At 38.6% G+C, this 23,360-nt stretch overlaps 1 protein-coding gene and 1 long non-coding RNA gene across 6 annotated transcripts in view; one reads left to right on the top strand and one right to left on the bottom strand.

Annotated features, from left to right (window-relative positions):
- Nucleotides 1–2,473: 2,473 nt before the first annotated feature.
- Nucleotides 2,474–23,360, bottom strand: part of LOC108432706 — a 35,021-nt gene continuing 14,134 nt past the window's right edge. Inside the window, exons 3-4 of the long non-coding RNA XR_001858244.2 lie at nt 3,141–3,286; nt 2,474–2,604 (exon numbers count right to left, since the gene is read on the bottom strand). This is a non-coding gene — a long non-coding RNA (uncharacterized LOC108432706). The remainder of the gene's footprint in view (nt 2,605–3,140; nt 3,287–23,360) is intronic.
- Nucleotides 15,354–23,360, top strand: part of shisal1b (shisa like 1b) — a 58,388-nt gene continuing 50,381 nt past the window's right edge. For 3 of the 5 annotated variants that reach the window (XM_017706737.2, XM_037542322.1, XM_037542323.1), the window contains exon 1: nt 15,354–15,635. The gene's annotated coding sequence lies outside the window, so the exon portion shown is untranslated. The remainder of the gene's footprint in view (nt 15,636–23,360) is intronic. The other 2 variants (XM_017706738.2, XM_037542324.1) reach the window with 1 other exon arrangement.

Below are 23,360 nucleotides of genomic sequence, written 5' to 3'. Positions count from 1 at the left end.
AAGGCTCTGGATATTGTGTGGCTGTTGTGGCTAACACACTTCTGCTATACATCCTCTGTTCTCTTCACTGGCTTCCCATCTCTACCAGGATCGAATACAAGGTTTCCCTCCTCACCCACCAGTGCATTTATGGCAAAGCTCCTACATATCTTAAAGAACTCCTCACCCACAGACCTCATCACGATCCAGAACTAAACTCCGCACCATAGGAGACCGGGCCTTCTGCTGCTCCTTGCTTATGGAATGCTCTCCCTGACCATCTCAGGGCACCACAGTCGAGTGAGAGTTTTAAAAAAGGACTTAAAACCTTTCTCTTCAGCAGAACTTACAACCCGTGATCTTGCTATTGAGTGTAAAGATGTTTTATAACAGTTATTTGATTTAATTGAAATGCTTCTACTGTATAGCACTTTGAGATTTGTTTAAAATGTAAAGTGCGTTACAAATAAAATTCATTATTATTATTATTATTATTATTATTATTCTGCATGGACCTCGGGAACAGTACCCTTGGACTGGCAGAACGGGGTGGTGGTCCCTATTTTTAAAAAGGGGGACCAGAGGGTGTGTGCCAACTATCGGGGTATCACACTCCTCACCCTCCCTGGGAAAGTCTATGCTGGAAAGGAGACTTTGACCAATAGCTGAACCTCAGAACAATGCGGACTCCGTCCCGGCCGTGGAGCAATGGACCAGCTTTTCACCCTCTCACGGATTGTGGAGGTGGCATGGGAGTTTGCCAACCCAGTCTACACGTGTTTTGTGGACTTGGAGAAGGCTTATGACCGTGTTTCCCAAGATATCTTGTGGGAGTTCCTCCAGGAGTATGGGGTGCCGGGGCTACTACTCCCGGCCATCCAATCTCTGTACTCCCGGAGTGAGAGCTGTGTTCGTATACTCGGCATTAAGTCAGACTCTTTCAGTGATAGCGCTGGACTCCACCAGGGTTGTGCCATGTCTCCACTCCTGTTCATGATATTCATGGACAGAGTGTCAGGGCATAGCGGGGGTCAGAAGGGCATTATATGTGGAGGCCAGAGCGTGGCGTCTCTGCTATTTGCAGACGATGTTGTTCTTTTGGCTGAATCACATGGATGCCTCCTGCGCTCCCTGAAGCGTTTTGCAGCTGAGTGCGAAGCTGTTGGTATGAGGATTAGCACCTCCAAGTCTGAGTCCATGGTCTTAGCCCAGAAAAGTATGGCATGCCCACTCCAGGTAAGGGTAAAGGACTTGCCCAGGTGGAGGAGTTTAAGTATCTTGGGGTCTTGTTCATGAGTGATGGGAAGAGGGATCATGAGATCAGCTGCAGGCTGGGACATGCGGCAGCAGTAATGTGGTCACTGTACCAGACTGTAGTGGTGAAGAGGGAGCTGAGCCATAAGGTGAAGCTCTCTGTTTACCAGTCAGTCTACATCCCGACCCTCACCTATGGCCATGAGCTGTGGTTAATGACCGAAAGAACGAAATCGCGAATACAAGCAGTGGAAATGAGCTTCCTTCGTAGGGTGGTGGGCTACAATCTATTAGATAGGGTGAGGAGCTCGGTCATCCGGGAGGAGCTCAGAGTAGAGCCGCTACTCCTCCGCATTGAGAGCTGAGGTGGTTCTGGCATCTGATCCGGATGCCACTTGGATGCCTCCCGGTGGGGGTGTACCAGGCACGGTCTACCGGGACAAGACCCCAGGGTCGTTGTAGTACCCGCTGGAGGGATTATATCTTCAAATTGTCCTGGGAGCGGGAATGAGCTGGAGGAAGTTGTGGGGAACAGGGTCGTCTGAGATTCTCTGCTCTCTTAACTGCTACCTCAACTCTATCTGGACTAGCGTTAGCTAGTTAGCTAACCAAGCAAACAGAATAAATTCTTTACTGAGCATCCAACTAGCTATCCTCCCAAATTTCTATTGACTGATGTTATACATATAACGTTTCATCTACTGTTTTGAGAGCAGTTTAATAACACTGCTAACATTAAAAACCTGCTGTTGTGTGGCTATGTTTGAGACTATTTGAAAGTTGTAGCCAATGGAAAAATACTAAAAACTGAAGGAGGTATGGAGGTACGGTAAGTTCAAATTAACATATGGTAACTACTATATGATGACCTACACACACACACACGCATACACATATATATATATATATATATATATATATATGTATGTATGTATGTATGTGTGTGTGTGTGTGTGTGTGTGAGACATCATAAGTCACTTAAGGATAAATAATATTATCACTTAAAATTTTTCCAAATGGGGTAAAAGCAGGATGGCAGTTTTACTGGGGGCGGACAGGGTTCTTTTCACTTTTTTGGTTAAGCCCCTGTCAACATGGTTTTAAATGTTTAAAATTTAGTTTAATGACAAAGATATATCACAGATTTCTTATAGTAATATATATATATAAGTTAATACAGTTTAATAAAAGATAAATGCTCCAGAAATCCAAGCTGCTGCTGGCTCAGAACTGTGTGGACGTGTTGCAAACAATGTAAGCAACCCAGAGTCATGATAGTGTTGAGCAACATCACCAATTGGTGTGATTCAGTCCTACATGTTTAAGCCTCCCCTGGAGAAAAATAGACCATTTGCTCTTCTTCACTGGTCTCTGAATGGTGAGAAAAAAAAAGTGCAAAATGGAGAACAAGCTGTTGAACGATCATTTTAGAGATCGAATTATGTTTTAATGCTAGTGCAAACTCATGACGGGCAGCTGATAAATATATTATGTCCAGTATTAGAATTCATAGCACCAGTAATGTTACTGTAATCTATAGGTAGCTAACTGTTCCACCGTACTTCTGAAATCGAGGCCACACAAGCTCCTGTTACGCTCCTAGTAATATTTGTGGACGCTGTGGAGAAACTGTGTATTATTGTTCACCAGGCTTGCAAAATACAATTGTGTGTAAATATGATGAGTCTTTTTTCAGGGGACTGGGCAGCTAATGTAACCATAAGGTTACATATCCTTTTTCCAACAGTTAAGGTAGATCTTGATCTTGTAAATGAAGTTAACCACTTAGTCAGATCCTGCAACAGGTGGCTAACACAAGTAGTATGCGGTGTCTAGCTACACCACAAATAATGTAATAAACCATCATAACAGGCACTGTAAAATTTAGAAAAGCTTAAATAACTTACTTGCTGGAAGTTTCGACTGTTACACGTAACAGTGGGAGATTAGTCACTTCATATGAGAAAGAGGAGAGCGAGTTGCTTACTCTGCTTACTCTGACTGGTACTTTGACAGATCTGATGTCACGTGAACCATATTTAGTCCCACCCAACTGGAAAAACAAAAATAAAACAGTAGAAAAGTTCATTTCAAAAATCTCTCAACAGAAAAGAGAATTATTTTGCTGCCAGTTCACTGCAAAAAACAAGAACTACAGATGACAGAAGAGAATGATTACACAGAGTATTCATTTTCATCATTTTTAGACTGAATTCTGGACTTTGATGCTGATTTTCTCTGTTTTCATGACAGCAATGACATTACGATGAATTATTCAGTGAATACTACAAGTCAGTGGGTATTTTCTATTGCCAGATGGCTACATCTCTCCTACAGATTCCAAAATGTGTCCAGAAGTCTATGGTGTCACCCTCCCACACACACACACACACACACACACACAAGTATATAATAAAAATCACCTGTGTCACAGTAAAATGTTCTGTTTGACTATAAAAACATAAACAGAAACTGTTTCTGTGGCCAAGCTCATGGATGGGTGAAAAACATGATGACGATAATTTAATTAGGAGATATTTATGCGGTCTCGCTCTGTAGGAGCCAGTCTGAAGACTCTTGATCATTAGATTAGTCCCAGGACAGGTGATTAATTCCCTCATTTGCCCAACATACACTCTACTGCATCATTCATATGGGAAAACACTGTCGCTTGTAAGCTTCTGACCCTCTCCTCTCACCCGGATTTGACTGACAGGTCTAAGAGGACAAACAGAGCCATTAAATCATCTGTGGTGTCATTAATATGTATACAGCTGATAGAAACTCCAGAGAGCGACCCCTCACCACTTAGAAATGGCAATTATATTGTATTAAAGTAAGACAATCTAATGCAGTGCATGTGATCAGAATATTCAATGGCCCACTATTCAATTGCATTACTATATGTGTATAGGTCTATTAATATCACACTATGGCTAAATTAAATAAAGGATGGATGGATGGATGGATGGTAGATATACTTTATTGATCCTGAAGGAAATTTTGCAGCCAGTAGCAGACGCACAACACTGTACAGTAATATTAATAAGGCTAAATTTACAAATAGAAAAATAGAAAAATACAACAATCTGTAATAAGACCTATAACCTGAGATGAAAGACGCAGTGCAAAAAGACTGTACAAGGAGGTACAGGTAACGGCATATAATGACCATACTGAATGAATGAATAAATATGTGCAGATTATTGGTACCAAATAAAGTGTCTAGTGTCCAGACGTGCAAGATGCGCAATAAGGTATGCAGAAAGTGCAATACGTGCAGCACGCTGTCTATATGTGCAGATGGGTAAAGAAACACAAGATTAAGCATGAGATGCAAGACCTATGATTCATGATGTAACATAAGATTCAACAAGAGATTCAAATTCAGTCCTCATCTCTCCTCTTCCCTCTCCTCTTCTGCCCCCCCCTGGGAAGAGTTGATGGACTCTGAGGACAAAGAATCTCCTGAATCTGTCGGTTGAGCAGCTCTGTAACAGCAATCTGCCACTAAACATGCTCCTCCTGTCCATGATTATGGTGTGCAGTGGGTGGCCATCATCATCCATAATGGAGAGCAGTTTGTGTAATGTCCTTCTCTCAGCCACCTTGACCACAGAGTCCAGTTCCACAACGACCACTGACCCCGCTCGCCTGACCAGCTTGCCCAGCCATATCATCTCTCCTTTTTATTAAGAGATTGGCTGTGTGGGTGGCCTATCCCTGCGAAAGTCCACCACCATCTCCTTGTTCTTGGCAGTATTCAGAAGCAGGTTGTTCCCATGGCACCACTCCACAAAGTCCTTCACCAGGGTCTTGTACTCCTCCTCCTGTCCTCCCCTTACACAAGACACAATGGCAGCAACTTCTGCATGTGGCACCTCTCAGAGTTCTACTGAAAGCCTGAGGTGCACAGTGTGAAGAGAAAGGGAGAAAGTACAGTCCCTTGTGGTGCTCCCGTGCTGCTGACCACAGTCTCTGATGCATGATAAATGCATGCTAATCAGAAAATGTCAACATTAGATGTGATTGTTCAATTTTGTCATATCTGTACGGTGATAAGTTGGTTACACTGTTAAAGGGGCTTTCAAATCATTTTATTAATCTGTTTATGCTTTTAACTATAGACTCCTGGAGGAATGTACTTATATTTCTCCCCTTGCTGCCACTGGATGTTTAATCTGTCATACAGGTAAGTTCAGCTCATTTTGTTCAGTAACTAGTCTTTAAACATAGCTGGCAAATGCTCACATTGCATGAGTAATCTCCTGTCTAGGATATCCATCTAGCCTTGGCAAATGTGCTTGCTTTCGTCACTAAAACACTACCATCTACTGAAACACTCTTTAGAGAATCAAAAGTGGTTATTTTTATCTCACTCCAAAGAACCCTTTTGCCACCCTTTTAAGGGTACACTGTCATTCAGTCACCATAAATCACTAAATAAGCAGAAGGAATGCACAAAAGAATATATCTGATGTCTATCTATATCTGTGATATCTGAGATCTTTATAGAAAACTTGACAAATCATTGCCTAACAACAAGGCTGCATCACATCTCATATTCATACTGCAGCTAGAAATTGTGATTCAAAGGGCCACATCCCAGACCCTTCAAGAATTTGGTCGAGGAGGTGTGCCGTGAATCACACTGTAGGCAACGGGGCCAGACGACCAGGTGGACTGCGTTTAATTTGAGCAGACAAAACAAAAAACATTCTCCTCTGTGATTTGTAGGCTGGTGTTGCTCTTTAGCATCCCGTGATCCTGCCAGTACAAGCGGTAATGTAATCCTATCTTCATATTTTAACTTGGACGAGTCCTCATATTGCTCATACTGAACATTTTTTCCTCTCCAAAATTATACGATACAAATCCCTTCCTTGGGCAAAATGGGCACTAAATTTTAAATCAACGTCAGTTGTGAGATGCAGAACAGAAAGAGATAGAGTGTCTGGAGGAATGGTAGAATTGGAGAATGTAACGAGGGCTCCAGATCTCAGAGATCATGACAGCCTGACACAATATGGTCAGCTTCTCTCTGCCTGTGGGCTCGCCTGTAAAAGGAAGAGTGGGAGTAATGATTCTTTCCATTAGAGATCACACATACGCTCACAGTGTTCCTTACATCTGGCTGATCAATAGGTTATGCAGCCATGACACTCTCTCACTTCTAATCACTGCAGAGAGAGAGAGAGAGAGAGAGAGAGAGAGAGAGAGAGAGAGAGAGAGAGAGAGAGAGAGAGAGAGAGAGAGAGAGAGATAGATAGATAGATAGATAGATAGATAGATAGATAGATAGATAGATAGATAGATAGATAGATAGATTCTGGCTCTTACATAGGCTCTTTGGCACAAGTTCTGGTCGTATCTTTCCACTGTGCACTCTCTATATATGGACTTGAATGTGGAATATGTGCTGTGTTTAGTTACCATAGGAAATGGATCAAAGAAGGGTTATTACACTCACAATGTTTCAAATTGAATTTTATCAGTATAAATGCATTAATTTGATGAATCCATGCTCTGCTCACAAATGTACTTTCATAGCACTAGTTTTACAGAATGTTGGCAAAAATCCAGCTCCAACTAATGTACAAGTATAGAGCAGTATAGAGCTCTTGTCAAAATAAAGGAGAGTGTTGGAAATGCATGTGAATGTTTGCATCATTTCTGCCTTGTTTCAAGTACATACAACAATGTAGTCCAGTGTGACACTAGCATTTTAACCAGAAAACTCAATGTATCTAATCTGAACTCCAATCTAAATTCATCAGACTAAATCTGTTTTCTGCCAGCGATCTACAAAGCTAGTCTAACTTCACAAGTGTAGGTAGTCAAGGTAATCAAATATTAACCCATAAGAACCCAGACCCAGTTTACCTTAAAGGAAAATTATGAGGGGTATAGAACAGACCAATTGGACCACAAAGAACACATTTCTGAATTGCTTTTTGAAATTCTACCCCCTAGTATCAAAATTCTGTAATATTACTTACATGTTACATCGGGTGTTTATGATGAATATATGCTGCATTTAAACATAAATCTGCTTGAATTTATTTTTGCTAATAATACAGATTTGGCTTTATATTTGCATTTCTACAACACTGCTGGTTAAGCAGCAAATTCTTTTTCAGATTTGTTTTACAACACATAAATGTTTAAAATTTGAGGTATTTCAAACAAGCAATTGTAACTACAGATCATTTGAAAAAGACTTATGTAGTGAATTTTAGAGAATGGGTACATAGTGCAAAAATGTTCAGAATTAATAAACTGGTGAGAAAAGATGAAGAGAAACAAAACTTTTGTATTATTATCATGTTTAAACTATCATTACTAGTCCATTCATCTGGTAATTTGGTCGAAGCCAAATAGCAATGCTTGAAACAATTCCTCACAGGCCAGGTCAGTGTGAACATCATCTGGAACTTCAACATGAATTATCTTGGGTTGTGCTAGTGCTGGAGGTATTGTGTTAAGGGATGGGAGACCTCTTTATGAATGCACAAGAATCAGACTAGTGGCAACCTCTGCTTGGAAGCTCCTTTGTTTCAGTGGCTTTTGGATACCAGGTAGTCTACAGTAACAGTGGTAGATCAACCGTGCTATAACAGGGCCTAACATGATGATTTGCTAGAACAGGTGACACCTCCATGACCTCATGTGATCTTTGCACCTTGAAACACATGCATCAAAGATGTCTGTTCTGAACTGACCCATTTCTGGCATTATGAATTTTCTGAAGTACTCCAATGGAGTATGAAGTACAGTATGGAGTACTGTATGAAGATGTGACAATTTGTCCTTTGAATGTGCAATCAGGGATTTCAAAATGCTTCTTTCTAAAAGAAAATGATTTGTTTTTTCCTTGGATGGTTCTACTTTTCTGCCAGGGCTTGTTTAATTGAGGTACACCATCTAAATCATTTGATTCATTGGTGTCAATCAATAGATCCAATTGACTCATTACTCTCCACGTCTTTATTGCTGGGAGTGTAATCAGGGTACCCAGGGTCTTCATCTGAGCTATCTTCACATCCCTAAAACTCATTGTCGTCTCCATTGATGATCTTGAGTGCATCCTGAAAACTGTATCAGTTCTTGGTATTCATATTACAAGTAACTAATATTCCAATGAAATAGGGTCAACATAGGACATTATAAATTTTGGTTGCTTGTGTTTTTTTTTTAACCAAGTAAAGCATCTCAGCTAAAGCCAAGGTGTTATTTCAGTACTGATATGTAAAAAATGTTTCATTGTTTTTAAATATTACATTTTATTACTAATTTAATTGATTTTACATTATTTTTATGTTTACATTCGTAAAAAATATGCCTTAAATTGAACAACAAAAAATGTAATGACATAAAATAAAAAAAAAAAAACGGTCAAATTATTTTAGCAGATAATTACTGTTTTCCCTATTGTGACAAAGAGGTCACATGGCATCTTCTGTAAGTATTTTAAGATTAATATCCTGATGTAACATATGTCAAAACACAATTTCGTAACTCATATTTCATTATTTGATTCTAGCAGAGGGGTCAGAATGGGTTATATGTCATATATGACATCTTATTAAAGCACTAAAACTGTTAAATGGGTTGGAACATACCTCTAGTAGCAAATAACACACAAATAAAATTAGCTGGTTTGGTCTTATGCACTAACCAAGCGCACCACCATTTTCATAATGAGGTCACAAGAACACAAATTCACAAACTGTCATATACTGAACTTCCTGGATGCAGTCATATGTCACTTAGGGACATCATGAGGATAAAGTGAGGGATAAAGCTGTATAAGTAACTTTCCAGACCTGTTAAAGTGCTTGTGACACCATGGGTCCTTTTGGGTTAAACGTGCAATATGTAATATATCAACTGTAGAAATCATAAAATGACCATGATATGTCATCAGAGATTAAGGAAACATGCCAAGTTAAAATACTGGCTTCTCTGACAGCAGTGCTGCAACCAGTATGTTCTCTTTTGAAGTTTACGTTGCCAAGTAGAAAGTCCTAACAACAACAATTAAACATCGCATAGGTATACATTAGCAGATTGACCTACAGTTAACCAGTTACAGTTATCAACTTACAGTTATACACTTACAGTTTATGTAGGTCCAGTGTCCTCAACTTGGAAACCCATATGAGCTTTGAGCTTATATAACAGCACCAGTAATTAAAACTCTAGGATACTGCTGCCAAAGAAACCGATTACACCTGACCAAGTTGCTAGTCTTACGATATCAGTTCAATGCACAGCAGTGTTAGCTTGCATGTAGCAACAGTCATATTACATCGTCTTAACAACCTTGGAATTCAGATGACCTGCTCAACATTCAGAGCAAAATATCCATACAGCAAAGCATATCAGCTCTAGAGCATTTTATTGTACCACAAGGTGCAACAGCAACAAATTTAGAAAGCATTCATTTTTCTCAGAGAACAACAGTTTCGACCCAGGGTTCCTAATATGTGCATGACACTGACTACAGAATGACAACACAACTTCAGTGATCTATAAAGATTTGAAAATGATTTGCTGATGTGATGACTTTCCACTTCCAGTATAAGAGTGGCAGTAGCAGGGCCATAGGCCTCAGTGGACGAGCTTCAGCAGTTTCCATGGAACTCTGCTACACTGAGATAAAGGGGTTATCCAAATTCTACATGGTGTGTACACACACAAAATCAAACTCTCTTTCCCTCACACACACCCACACACTCACACCCACATACACATACTTAGAGGAAGGAGATGGGATGTAGAGCGGAACATCTGTATCAAATAGGTTCTCTGGTTTAATAGCTCTGAGTGTAAGATGATCCTACATTTATAGTCTACCAGAGTCAAAAAGCCAATCCTCAAAGCCAGCACAGGCTGCAGCTCAAAAACTCACCACTGCCTGCTGTGCACAAAACTCAGCATTACAGAGATCCCCTTAGTTTGGGTTTTCTTCCATAACGATAATATTTAGTACACTATCCAGGTGATACAATCAATCTTTACAGCTATACGACCTGTAAAAGGCACTGAAGCAGCCTGTACAAATTAGGGTCATGTACAGGTACTCGAGTAATTGATTAACTGTTTGAGATGCCAGTATTCGAAAACTGAAATTACTGTTAATTTTTGTTTTTTTAACAGATTACTCATGCAGATACAAAATCATACAGTTTTGTCTGTGAAATTAGCAAACATTCTTACAAAGGCTTCATATAAAAAAAATGAGGATATCTTTAAAATTACTCATATGTGAGCTTCTTATAGGATATCAGAACAGTGTGCTAGCCACATCTCTACCTTTCCCTTTAGTGCTCAACAATTTGAATAATAATTATTCCATGCCTTGTGTTCCTTTCACTCACTGACAAAGCTATTAGGCAAGTTTTCTTTGACAAGTTTTAAACTTTAATATTTCATGAGAAGATGAACAGTATGACCTAAATTTGCTTTGAGAGGTGTGAGAGAGAACAACAATACCCAGCGGAGGGGTTCTAACACTCTGGGCTCTTTTCTCTCAAGAAGTCAGCTCTTCCTTTAGTAATCTCTCTCCAAGAGATAAGTGCTTCGAAGAAATTCGGGTAGCTTTTCAAAAGCTCAGTTTGTAAATATTCTTCCAGTGGCACAATGTTAACCCCACATTTATAGCATTATCCATCAAAAATTAAACAAAAAACATAAACTTGCAATGTATATATACAAAGTTTCAACAGCTCTAGTTCACTACCAATTCTAGGCACAAAATAATGGAATGTACAAACTTACGGTCAGAAACGGGCAGTGGTGGACAAATTAAACACATCCTGTACCTGAGTAAAAATAAAGATACCCTTTGTAAGTTAGTACTCCAATCTAAGGAGAAGATGTCTATTTATATTTCTACTTGATGTTATGATTCTGTAAGGGTGCAACAGGTCACTCAAATCATCCAACTGACCCATTGCTAAACCCTATCACACCCTTGGTTACTGTTGTAAGGTAATGCCTATTGAGCCTGACATGTGTGGCATTGAAAACCATAGTCTTACTCCCAGAATCCTAAAGGCACTTAATAGAAAACCACACACAACTGTCAAAAAGGGGAGAAGCCTAACCACATAGTAGCCAAATGCAGTTGCATACAAAAGTTTTAACACCCCTGGTTAAACAACATTTTGTTGATTTTCTAAAGGAAAATCCTAAACAAATAACAAACTTAAATATAACATTTTCATAAGTCCATAACTCTTGCACAGGCCACATTTTATGCAATTTTTCTCCAATATATTAAATTCAGCAAATAAACAGTACTTACGCATTAAAATGTGCCACAGTGTGTTCATTTATAACATCAACAAAACTCACTCGGTCATGGCTGCCCAATGCATACGACTGTCCTTTGGAGCAGATGTGACAGTGCATTGCGATTTTTTTGAGTTTTAAATAATGTGGTCTTCCACACTGTTTAGCCCACATCTTCCATCTCTTGTTATGAGTCATTGACTCTCTATTCCAAATTTTGCTGGATCTAATTAAAAATTCCCCACACACAATGTTACAACGTATAGAAATTATAGAAATTCTGACTGTGACTGAAATAGGCCCCTGTGTGCCTTTTAGGGAACCATTGAATGCATTCCTATAAAGTCCAAATTGCAAAAGAGGCTTTAAATGCACTAGAAAATCCCACAATGGACTTGGAATTTCTAGCGAACACTGTACATCACTACATTAGTTAGATGTACACCACAGTGCAATTTAGAGTCTCTAAAAATGGAAATAAATAAAAATTCTTGAAAAAAATTACAACAACAAAATCTCTGCTGTCTCTTTGCAATCCAATCTGAAGGTGTGTGGGTCACATAACAGTCTGTACAGCAGTTTGCTATGGGGTTCGTTTGCATTTCAAATCAGTACGAACAAAGGACTGTACAAGAATACTGTACATTGTCGTTTACAGTAACTTTTGTTCAAAGCAATTTCATTAAGCACAGGAACATTGGCAGGAACATAATGTAGGGGTGACTTGGGGTTAAGTGTATTGCTTATCTGTGATGGCTGTGGCTCTCAGCAGGAACTGAGTCTATGACTTTCTTCCAGAACACCTTGGGTACAGGCCAAGTTCTCCACTGTAATTATAATAGTTGTTGCTGTTTGCATAGCTTATAGATACAAGCACTTCTCTCTCTGCTGGTTTCAAAGTTTTACATCAAGAAAAGGAATGCCATTTTCTTTTTTTTTCCTCATTTATCCAGTCTCCTATGAAAACGAAACTTGTCTTCATATGTGACCTGCTGACCTCTGATTTGAAAGGATTACTTAGCTCCTCTCGACTGTCCATCTGCAGCAGGACTAGCCAATCATTGCTGTCAAGTATGCAAAACTGACTTTTCCATGCTCCCCCCACAAATGCAGTTGTGTCCATAGCAAGTCCTGCAAGTTCAGGTAAGCTTAACAGAATGCTAACCCTGTTCAACCTGATGAGAAACTGTAATGCACATTTCAGGTTATGTAAAAATATGCACAATTTGAGTGCATTACTAATTTTAAATTATATTTATTTTGTATGGGTGTGAAAGGTCCCACAGTTAGGATAAACAAGGTGTAGTCAAGGTTTTGAGAGATCATCTGATCTGGTTCACAAACTTAGAAAAATGTTCACTGGCTTCTGCTGTTTTAGCATTGCTAACTTGCTAAATTAATGCCATAGTTTGTGGGACTATATGCTGTAATATGGCTGAATTTAATCTAAGCTGCAGGGTGAGATTGCACAACAAAAACTACATCAGATCCACCCTAACAGTGTAACCTGTCACTTCCATACAAAAAAATCATCTGCGATCAATAACACACTCAAAGTGTAGGTATACAACAAAAACTGACTTGTGTGCTACAATTATTATGTTAAATTGGATTTTTGCCATCATTCTGTTTCAACCTTGCAACAGCTGCTACAAAATAGTTGGCAGACCTTTCAGTGCCTTAGCCACTGGAATTCCCTACCTTATCCTCTTTGTTTCCTCCTTCCTAAATCTCCACTTTTTTCCTTGAATTACACTTCTTTCCATTGTACTGTACCATAATATAAAGCAACTCTCATCACTGTGAAAAGGGCTATATAAATAAAACACATTATCATTAAAATGATGCACGTGAACATGGACAGGCCATTCAGACATTCCACACTCTCCTGCAAAGGTGATTAGCAGCCCTGCCACACTGTGGGAGCTGCAAGATGCAGTGGCTGACCTCACGAGTTCTGTAGGTTAAAAATAAAATGAGATCGTTTAAGGTTATTAGGTTATCACACCAAGCTCTTGCTCAGACTCTTGTGGTATCAAGTGCCTATTTTCAGTGTCCACTTTCTATTTGTGTATTATGACAAGTAAGGTGTATTGTATAAATTAATTACTGACTAATAAATATGAACATCAAGCTCATCTAGCTCACTGTGATATTAAAAATACAAACAATGTTTTTATAGAATGTTTGCTATGGTGGAGACTTTCAGGTTTCACTTTAACAGGGAGGGAAAACAAATATTTAGACACTTTTGTTTTTTGTTAATTAAGATATTTCCAGTGCATTTATGGACTTTTTTTTTTTATTTTGTGCTAAACATATATGAATGGTGTTGTTACAAAAGACAGTATCATTAGTTGGGAAGATTTCATGCAACAAGTAGCAGTCACAGTGGAGGTGAAGGAGCTTCCAAAAGTTCTCAGGAACAAGAATATTAATTAGGACATAAACGAAAAAAGTTACAGAGGCCTATCAAAGACCCTAAACATCCCTGTCAGTATAGTCTCTTTGATAATATGCAAGTGGAAAGTTACTGGAAATACAGCTAATCATCAGGTGCATTGCAAGATTTGACAACCACTCTCAATCTAATGATAAGGAAGGTAAGTGAGTCACTAGAATATAGTTGCAGGTTGACCTGAAAGCAGCAGTAACTGTTGTTCCTCCTGCTTTTAGGTCATCCTCCAACATTTGTGACACCTCTCTGAACATGAATGGAGCTTCATCTGATTGTCTCTCACCACCTCCACTCACACGCACACGTGATGTACTTGGAAAATTAACCTAATCACCTAAGAAACTGAATCTGGGAAGAAGATGGATGTTTCAGTAATACAATGACCCTAAACATACAGTCAAAATAACTGAAGACTAGTTTCTAACAAAAAGAAGGTGAAGGTGCTGGCATGGCCTAGTCAATCTCTTGACTTGAATCTCACTGAAAGTGTATGGATTTTGAAATTGAGAGAGACCACCGTAACCTTGAGGAATTAAAGATGTTTTGTCAAGAGTAATGGGCCTAAACTGAACCACACTGCTGCACAAAAGCTGATTACATCTTATAGTTTGCCAACAGCTTTGCAACAAAGTACTCATTCCATTAATTTGAGGAGCCTGAATACTTTTTTCTCCTGCCAACTTCACTTTTTGGTAACTGTAGAATACTGTTCATAAGGCAACATCACACCTACACAAGCTAGTCATGACAACTCCAATATGTGTCATTCACTATAAAGGTGACATTTGCCGATTTTGACCTAAGTTTCCTAAAGTAGCCCTAATTACACATGACGGCTATTGGAATTAGCATTTACAAACATGTACATAGTGTTGCCTGTGTCATGACAAGCTTATGTAGTTTATATAACTAGAACTGCATATAATATAAAAAACAAACAAAAAAAAAACAGTGCCCTCTGCTGAACATTGGTAATCAGATGTCTCAGGCTCTGCTCTCTTTCTCTCACACACAGCAAAACTATCACACACACGGTCCTCTCCGTCTCTCTCTGTCCCCATGAGTTCTTCTTTTTCTCCACAGTAATGCCATAATGTTATCTCCAGAGCTTTAAGGCTGTGCCTGTGTGGGTGGAGAGAGTTACTAGAGGACATGCAAGGCTTTCTGAGGAATAAACAGACATGAGGTTAATGAAAACCTTTAAACACGTGGTGGAAGAGGAAGAAACACATATATGTTGGAGTCAAGCTCTTCAAACAGTCAGTTCAGTGCACATCCCCCTCCCACCCCTTAACCCTTCCTCTCTCTCTCGCGCTCTCACTGGTTCGCTCTCTCAGTATTAGCTTTATCAGTTCCTCTCTCACCCCCTCCACTCACACACACTCCACTCGGAGCACTTGGATACAGCGCTGAGGACTTGGCTGCTCTTTCTCCTCCATAAAGAAGCGCTCATATTAACCTGCGCTCCAGGACAATTTGGCACATCCACTTTAAATGGCATGCCACCACGCTGGACCACAGAACGAGGAGCGACAAAGAAGTAAGTGACAGAGACGAAGAGAAAGAGAGAGAGAGGGAGAGAGAGAGAGGGAGAAAGATAGGAAGAGGGATTCCCCCATGTCTGGAGTAAACAGAGGAGATGGCGGTAAGCACACATTGCTCTTTTTAATAAAAAGCAACAAAATAAATAAATAAATAAAAGCGTAATAATAAAAACAGTAGGAAGCCCACGCGAACAGTGGAAAAATCCATTATTTCCTGCTTAAACCAGTTACAAATGAAGATTTTAACAGCATTTGACAAAAGGGTTCATCTGCACTGTTGTTTTGAGCACCTGAGGCAAGTTCTCCAGCATATAAACTAGAATTCATAATAATGAATGAAGTAATAATAGCAGTAATTGTAACGCATCTAACCAACGCAACTAATAATTGTAATTGTTGCTGGTAACATGATCATGGTTGAATTTCATATCTTTAATTCTAATTGCTTTTGCAGAGAATAGAAAGATCGAATGCTAAACTAGGTCAGGTGTTCTTCATTTTGTTTATTCTTCCTCTTTTTTTCACTCAAGTGAATCCTCCTCACCTGCTTTTGCCGTCACGCGTGAAACTCACGCTCACGCTCTCTCTCTCTCTCTCTCTCTCTCTCTCTGTATTTCTCCCTTGTTCTCCCCCCCGTTGCTCTCTCCAGTATTTCCAGTATTTCACTGTCAGTGTGTCACAGCAGAGGGGGGGGGGGGTTGGGAGAAAGAGTTAACAGTTGAGAGAATGTGAGGTTTAAGGTATGCTGTGTGTGTTTCTCTTTCTTCTTCTTTCTCTCCTTCACTAGTGCACTGTGCTGATCTTTTTCTTTTAGCTGCTGAGCTAATTAGGCTGGATTGGCAGACAGTGCTGGGCTGGTAACTTAGAAACAGGCATGTTGGAAAAGCTCAGTGGAGCACGCACACACACACACACACACACACACACACGCACACACACATACGCGCACACACATACGCGCACACGCGCACACAAGGGAATTCTTATAGGAAACAAAAGGAGGATGCGTATGTGTTCCACCACGTTAGTCTGCTGCACTAGAGAGAGAGAGAGAGAGAGAGAGAGAAAAATAAAAATAAAAAAAGAGTTTGATAGAAAAAGAATGATAGAAAAATAGAGTAATACAGAGACAGATATAAGGAGAGAGAGGTGGAGAGGATGAAAGCAGAAGACAGACTGCTTGAGAAGGAAAGAAAGTAGAGAGCAAGAAAGAGAGTGATATAGAGAGAGAGAAAGAGTGAGAGAGAGAGAGAGAGAGTAAGAGTCAATATGGACCTGATTTGTTGATGCAGGGACAGTGTTTTTAAACAGGTCCTCTGACCTCATGAGCCTGATAATTGCCACATTTTGAGATAAACACAGCATCTCTGACTCATTTTGGAAGCTACAGTATTTACCATCAACAAATCAATGGAAGAATATAAATACATCCCACCTGTTCAAGACAATGATTCTCATCAATGACCCCTTATAAAGAAAAAATAGACTGTAAAAATTCCCTATACACTGTTTATTTTCAGAGAACTGATGTTACCCTCTATAACGCCTGTGCATGTGTCCCCTGTTTTCTGAACTGGATCTTGTAATGTGACGAGCAGTGAAGTTTTCATTTGCCTCTCAGTAGGGCTCTACCTAATGAATGACTAAGAATTTTTTCCCTCTTAATTAACCTCCAAACAACACTACTGGAGAGGCTCAGTGTTTGAACCACAACAGAGCCATTAAGCTTCTTTCATGGGACGTGCTGCTTTTATAGATTTTGTGAAGATTAAATATTTATTGAAGAGAACAGTCTCAGACAGTGCAACATCAGTACACACTTCAGCTGACTAAGAACAGAAATGCTCTAGGATTTTCCTGTTAGAATCACAAAGGACACATCAGCCAAATCCACTGACATAAAACCCCAGAAGTCTGAATTGAACACTAGTGATGAAAGCATGCTGTGCTTATTCAATTATCTTTTCCCCATTATATCTAATTGAGCTACCTATACCCTGTCCACAAATGCTTTATTTGGTAAGCAACTCTCATGCACTGGATGAGCTTTATAGATTGTTGGCAAAAAATCTCGTTCAACTAAGAGAGTTTAGGCTGGAGCTCAGATTTGCTATATAACATTGAGTAAATGGTTTAAAATGCTGCACTGAGCTGGACTATGTTGTTATAGCTAATCAAATCTAGATAGCCTGAAAATGACTATGAATTTGCGTTCATACAATCGCTAGCTCAATTACACTTTATTATGTATGTGATCTACTAGTACCGCCGTATGTGCACCTAGTCAAATGACATATTTAGTTGATTTTCTAAGTTAAAATAAGCAAATATGTCCACTATAGTAAACACGCTTCTGCACATTTAATGCATAATTAGTTTATTTGCTGACTTCAACATAATGTGTGAAAAATAATGTGCAAAAGGAATGGCAGATTTTATAAGTTGTGTTACTTTTTCCTAATGTGAAACTCAGCAAAAAAATGGAAGCTATGCAAAAACATTTGGGTGTTCAAACATTTATGTGTATAACTTTATGACCCTTCAATCACAAACAATGCATGTGTTTCTGTGTATGACTTTTCATCGACATAACCAAACAAAAAACTATCAATACTACATTTCCATATTTTCACAAACACTAAGTTGTGCTGCAATTTTTCATTATGTTGAAAGGAGATTTTTGCTATTGTTTATTGCTGAGCTTTTCTAACCTTGCAACAGTTACTACAGCAAAAAGCACTTGTAGGTGGAGCATAGATGAATGACTTATTTGGCCACTTTTGGTTGGGCACATGATACACGATGACAAGAAAAGTTACTTATAAAAAGACTGACAATGACAACAGTGATAATGACAAGGGACTAGAGAGTAAGAGACAGAAAGAAGGAGAGGGAGAGAGAGGAGCACATCACTTGACAGACATCTAAATACGGACTGGCAGGAAATCCTCAGTTCTGCGTGTGGGTGAGTCACTTACGTCTGAAAAAGGTGTATGTGTGTATATGTGAGTGTGCGCAGGGATGCAGTACTATCCATTCACACAGACCAAGGCAGAACTGATCAGAGGTTTAATTTTATGCTAGCCAGGAAAAATGCATCACTTTGTTTGCTCATATATTATATATATATATATATATATATATATATATATATATATATATATATATATAAATATAAATATAATTTGTTAGCCACTTCAGGCTTATTACCCTGATCTAAATGCTTACGTCTACGAGAGGTAGATGCGGTCTTAAAATCTCAGCAGCACTCAAAGGCTTAAAAAGTCCATGTGCAGTTAATGGAAATATACATATGACTTTGATGCTGTTCACATTGACCTCTGAGTGCACCACTGACGTAAGAACTTTAAGGACTGATGACTTATTTTCTTAATTAGAAGTAGGCTGATCAGCTAGCTAACAATACCTTTATTTAATATCACAGGCTTTGAATTAAAGGACTTACTAAATGGTAAGCTGTAAAACTGCAATATTAAAGACTATTTAATATGTGCCTTGAATGTCAGATTTGCCTTAAGTAGTGCCTAAACCAGAATGAATCTTAAACAGCTTCCAACTACATACATAGTGTGCCATGTAAGTTATGAAATGAGCTCCTACACCCAAATAGTGCATTTATTGTCCAGTGTTGATGTGGTTGAATCCCAGATAACTAGTTATTTTATCCAAATACTTTTATTATCTATATTATGCACCATTTTGGTGCTAAACAAGACTGGAATTAGACTGGAGGCACTAATGGAAATCAGCATGGTCATTGCGGTGGTAATTTGGCAAGCAAACACTATTTATAAAGTAAAGCTTTTTGCATTAAACAGTCCTATATTATTATCTGTTGATTATTATATGACAAAAAGCTAAACACTTCATGAAATGACTACAATATACAATAATTGGCAAATGAACTGTCCTTGACCTCTTTCAGCAGTCCATGGTTGCTTGGCAACAAAACACTCTAGCAGAACTAATTTTCTTGATGGAATAATTATTTGTCTAGACAATTATTCTTAATGATAACTGAAAAAATTTATTGATCATTTATTAACTGAAAACGTTACATTTTCTCATATTTCCTGTTAACCATTTTTTGGAAGCAATGAATCACCGCCGTGCATTACAGTGATTTTTGTGTCGTGCCTAATAAAATTACTCTCCTTACTCATGATAACATCACTGTAACGGATCTCCTGCTTTATTAGACCAACAAACACATAAGCAGCAAATTTCCACCTGCTTGACAAAAATGCTGTAAAAAAAAGAAGAAAATCCAGATTTATCCAGAGCACCATCGAAACTTTTGCATGACTTCCACATAAAAGAGTAGTCAGTGCCTCACTACTCTAAATGTTTAAGTTAACAGAACTAGAAGGAAAACTATGAAGTTTTTTTCCTTTTGCTTTTTGAGTGTCAAAAAAAGTAAAAACAAAATGCCGTCTCTCTAGCAGGCACTTTGTACGCCTGTCATGTGAACTTGCTGACCACTTTGGAATGCTCTTACAGCTCCAGCCCTACAAGCTGTCAGCACAGTGAGTCCACTTGAAGTACTCAGAGAGAACAGCTTTAAATTTCCAGACAGATCCTACAAAAATGGTCAGACTGCGTTCTGGCCCACTGGGTGTGATCATAAAAATGAGCTGGAAGATTCCCCTTGTGTTTTGATTTCAGGCGATTCGAGTGCAGTTTTGACCTCCTCATAATGAATTCTTTCTTAATTACTCCACTCTTGGACCGCCTGAACTCTCTGCACATTGAAAGTGTTCGTCTGAGCGTGACAGTAGTCCAGGAATGAGTCTCTCACTTCTTCTCAATCCACAAAGAGTGCTGAACAGCACCATTAAGACTGGTGCAAAGCACTCATTGCCCACATCAATCAACCTACTATTTTGACATTGGTAGAATTTCAGTTCTTCTGAACACCCTTTGACATTACCAAAAAATTTTTAGTAGTTCACCTTTTCATACAGCACATGCAGTTAGAGGGTACTTGGTAAGGACTGTTGGTTTGGCCTCAGCCCAAAAAAACCCATTACCTCCTAAGACTTCATTTATGTACTGTGACAAGCACATTACCAATGACACATGCAATACTTAATCACCACACACTGCATGTGTATTACAAGAATGCATTAAGGTCACCAAGAATTATGCGCAGCATACATTACTTTTTGGAGCCAAAATGCTGTGTATGATTTTATAGCTCGTTTTCTTGAGTTCTAGAGTTAAGTATGGCAATTTCCAAAACATGCTTCTCTGATTTTTTTTTCCTGGCGCTAATGTGTTGTTTCAATTCACCTAGAACACATTTGCAGATGTTGTATTTTTTATTAACAGACCTCTGATGTCACGTCCATGTCATGTCAAACCAATTTTAGGAACTCTAAGCAGATTTTTCTACAGCACAAATGGCCTTTTTCAAAAATCACCATTTTCAGGCAATGGTATTTAAAACCTGATACAGTTTTCTGTATATAAATATTACCTCTCAATGTCACCGCATCCTCTGAATTATGAGGTTGTTAAGCAGTCAAAATATGAATGCTGCTTCATGCAAGTTAACACTCCTGCACAACGAACTGTCAACATAAGACTATCAATCTCACCAAAATAACCCCCACAAACCAGCAAGCTTTGTCACCGTGGTGGACTATATAGCTGTATATATAGCTGACTAAGATATATATATATATATATATATATATATATTATTATATATATTATACATACATACATACACACACACACACACACACACACACACATATATATATATATATATATGCTGTTACAAACTGCTAATTACAACTAGCCATGTTGGAAACAACAACAATTTCGCCACCATGCTAATATAACTCTACTATTTAACAAAAAACAGCTACTTCAGATCTCTCCTAACAGTGTGACTTGACATCCACATGCAAAAAAAATATTTTGCTGTGTCACAGCTGCTATGAAAGAACACTTTTGAAGGTGAAGTATGGAAAAGCCAATTGCCTTACTGTCTAAAAACTTTAATCATGTCAGAGTTTTGCTGATCTTGAAGCTAAAACAAGCACTAGAAACATTTTACTGTAATTTCACTGTAATTGTTGTTTTGCAAGATGGTTGTGAACCTCATGATTTCCTGCACTGATGCACTGAAATGCATTACCAGCATCCACTTATCTCTCCATTTCCTCTTGAAAGCAGTTCTGATGCCGAGAGAAGCATTACTGTAACCACAGGGTAAAGAGAATGGTTTTGTGGTGACTAATTGTTTTCTGTCTAATAGCAGTAATGATCACCACACTGACCTCACATCAGTTTATCTGTGGCAAAACTCCAGTGAATCAGACAGACAGGCGGTGCAACGTAATACCAGCCGGATCTCAGTTTATCAGAGAAAAGATCCAACTGTAACAAACGCATTATGACTGTCACAGCAATGTCCCATCAGTCTATCCATGGAACTGTACCAGACAGAGTGGCAGCCTATCTTTTCTGGTCATTTACACACAGGCAGCTCTTGCTGGTGAATATCTCAGATATATAGTTTGTTTATGCTTCTGGCATATCAAATTTATGTTGTCACAGCTCTTAATCCTGATCAAATTTTGAAGCGGGGGTACAACATGTTAGAGGATTATAAAGACAGCCATCGTTTCTTCATTAAATTAAATATAAAATATCAGTTATAACAGTGATAACACTGTTTTTAAGGTAACAGTATGAAGCTGTGGAAAGAATTCTTGTGATAATGTCTAAAATACTGCAAACAATCATATCTATACAGTTTCCAGAGCAAGCTGTAGCCTCCATTAAAAGTAGAGCTGAATTTAATGCTGGCTCTGGTCTCATCTGAACAGTATTGATAATTATAGTCAGTGTTAATTATAAACTAATGTGTAATTGGCTGATTCTGCTCAGCAGCATCCTCTCAGCTATCATATACTGATATCTACCAGAGTTATGCATTAATATACTGATTCATTACCGAATTAGATGGAGAACAGTGAGTGTGCATAGAAATCAGGCTTCTTTTCCAGACCATCTTTTCACAAGCTTCAATTAGGTGACAATGAATAATCAGCGATTTCATATGCAGCTGGAGAATATCTACAGCATATATCTATACACAGAAAGACTAACATTAGGAAACTTATCACCTCAAGCATATGAAAAGCTTCTCATATTCTATGTGAACTGTCATTAAGCATGTGCTTATGAAGTGCTATTAACGCAATTCGGTGAAAACAAATAATTTTACACTTATAGTAATAGACAAATGTATATTGCTATAAGTATATAGTATATTTAAGGTATAATTGCAGATAGTCACTGTCAGTTATTATTATTATTATTATTATTATTATTATTATTAGGAAAGGCCACCTGCTCCACCTTAAAGGACCCATATCACCATATCTTGGCTTTCACTCTCCAGTCCATACAGTATATGTATGGGAAATAAACAGCAACAACAGCCCCTTTTGAATGTATTGGTTTTATGATGTCACAAAAACATTTACATATTCACATATTCAGCCTACAGCACTTTAGCCCTGCCCATTTGCACTGCAGTTTTAAGGAGTACTTCAGCCCTGCTTTTTGAATGACATACAATACAGAGCAGCCAATTAGAAGAGGGGTCATATACATATCGGCCTTAAGGGCACAGCAACATAAAATGTCTGTTCAATTCTAAGGGATTAAGAAAGGTTATAAAATGTTCATGTAAATATAAATGATGACATAACAAACCAACATAATGAATGTCAAGCAGCATTATTTAATGCAGCATCATTTACTTGAAATTAGTTTTGATTAGT

The sequence above is a fragment of the Pygocentrus nattereri genome, chromosome 11 (genome assembly GCF_015220715.1).
Source record: "Pygocentrus nattereri isolate fPygNat1 chromosome 11, fPygNat1.pri, whole genome shotgun sequence".
Lineage (NCBI taxonomy): Eukaryota > Metazoa > Chordata > Actinopteri > Characiformes > Serrasalmidae > Pygocentrus > Pygocentrus nattereri.
Note: the sequence above shows the minus strand (reverse complement) of the source record. Positions and strands in the feature narration are given on the sequence as shown.